This window comes from Phocoena phocoena, chromosome 9 (genome assembly GCF_963924675.1).
Source record: "Phocoena phocoena chromosome 9, mPhoPho1.1, whole genome shotgun sequence".
Classification (NCBI taxonomy): Eukaryota; Metazoa; Chordata; class Mammalia; order Artiodactyla; family Phocoenidae; genus Phocoena; species Phocoena phocoena.
In genome coordinates, this window is record NC_089227.1 from 103,464,376 (window position 1) to 103,466,827 (window position 2,452).

The window sequence follows — 2,452 nt, forward strand, 5'->3', positions numbered from 1 at the left end:
CTGCCCTTCCAGCCGGATCTTTAGGGGTGAGCTGGAGCTTAGAGAAGTGGATACGGAAGGAGGGGCACCTGGTCAGGAGGAATAGCAATCACAGGTTCGCGAGGCTGCTGGGAGGTCCGAGGACGGGCAGGGCTTGGTGGGAGATGGGTGGCCGTGGGCTGGCATCTTCTCTGTGAGGAAGAGGACACCAGAGAGGTTTCCAATTAGGGAAATGTTATCGTCCGCATTTTGTTTGGGGACGAGAATTCTGCCAAGAATGTCTGCGTGGAAGCCAGCCTGGTGGACTGTGGCTGCTGAAGTAATCCAGAGGAGGGTGGGAAGGGGTGGCATGAGGGGGTGCGGGAGGCTGCAGGCCAGGTCCAGAGGCAGACCTGGGGAGGAGGAAGGAGAGCGATGGCAGCGCTGGGCAGAGCTGCGGGGCTCAGGAGGCCGGGTGGGGCCTTGGGCCAAGACGGTCCTTCCTATTAGGTTCAGTTGTTTTCACAGGACGTTGCCGGGTCTCATCACAGCAGCCCTGTGGGATCGGCTGGTCGACTGACGGGACCTATTTTCCAGATGTGGCTACTGAGGCTTGGACACATTTAGCAGTTTGGCCAAGATCGTGTTGTGAAAATGAAGTGCTGGAACCAGAATGCAGCTTCTGGCTCCAAGTGCCGCGCCGTGGTGAGTCCTCGAGGTTTGCTTCCCAGGACCCCAAGCGTTTGCAAACAGTGACTGGGACCAGCTGCTTCTGTCTCCTGGAGACAAGGGCACAGGGCCAGGTGAGGCCTCCGTCAGGACTGGCCGGTGGGCCAGCACCACCGTGTGCACTCAGAGCTCCTCTGCCAACCCCCCCCCGCCCCGGGGCCCTGCACCCGCGCGGCCCACAAACAGCCTGTGTCCTTGATTGTAGTGAAAACGATGTCGGCTCAGTGTGGTGAGGCGGGTTATCTCGGGCTGCCCAGAGGTCTCGTGGAAGCTGGGAGAAGTCGTTTCTACTTAAGTAACGCAGTCTCTTGTGAGATCAACTATTTCAACAATGGAGAGTGCCTGGGAGATATTTTTAACGGGAGTCAGTGGTGAGAGGATGGAGAACAACTGTTTCTTTATTCCTCTCCATCCGCTGTGGTTCCCCGAGTCCCGCCCCAGCGGCGCCTTCCCGGCCCCTTCTCAGCTCTTCTCACTTTACTGCTGTAACCGCATGTCAGCACCTACCGTACCTGCCTGGTGTTGTCAACTGAGCAGGACCCGGGCTTTTTCTAGCCCGTGGACACACCTCCGGAGGCGCGGGCCTTTCTTCCTCGACTGTGGCTGTTGTCTTTCCCTGTCCCGACAGCCCTGCGTGCCTGGTGCCTCTGACTCCATAGTAGCTCCTTAAACACAAGCACGGGTATCAGCTGAGGAGGAGTAGGCGGGGCCAAGGCAGCCTGATCGGAATCACCCGGGTGGTTCTTTACGCCAACACCCAGCCCGCGGGCACTCGCCCAGGAGGGAGGGGCTTGAGGGCAAACGTGGTGGTGCCCCTCTGCTCGGGAGGTTAGGACCCCAGAAACACTCGGGGCGCGGGGTGGGGGTGGTAGCCCAGAGGGGGCGCTTCTCCTGTGCATGTCTTTGTAGCTCCTCGTTCAGTCTTCAGTCTTCTTTCTTTTAATTTAATTAATTCATATATTTATATTGGAGGATAGCTGGTCTACAGCATCGTGTCAGTTTCAGGCGTACAGCAAAGTGACTCAGTTATACATATACATGTGTCCATTCTTTTCCAGATGCCTTTCCCCTATAGGTGGCCGTCAGTCTTGAGGTTTGAATTGGCCTCGGTGGGAGCATTTCCACCACTGAAACCAGCAAACAGCACGAATCCCGGGCGACGCCCCCCCTCCGCGTCCCACCCCCCAACAAAGTGGCAGAGGTTGCCCAGCCCAGCCCTGCTGAGGACTCTCTGCTTCCGGGGCAGGTACATCCTCAAGGAGTTATTGGGCCGCCTTGGAAACGAGAGTTTGCTTTTGTTTTTTTTTAACCCTGGACACCTGACGAGAACTCGGTCCAAATTTAAGCAGGAAATCTTGGTCTCCACGGCCTGACACTGACCATTTCTCTAGTCCTGCCCTCCCTAGTCCTGCAACGCAGAAGCTCATAAATTCTCTAGTCCTGCCCTCCCTATTCACTCAGCACAGAAGCTCATAAAACCTTCACGACAGTCTGTACTAAAAGGTAGTGTTTATTTAGCACTTAACACGGACCAGGCCCTGTGGCAGAGGACTTCATGGCCACTAATTGTTTTATCCTCTCCAGAACCCTATGAGGCCGATAACAGGCCGATATTAGGAGTTGAATTGTGCCTGCAAAGGACATGCTGCAGTCCTAACCACCAGTACCTAAGAATGTGACCTTGTTTAGAAGTAGGGTCATTGCAGATAAGATTATTCAGACGAGGTCATCCTGGAGGGGGCGGACTCAGTCCAACATGATTGGT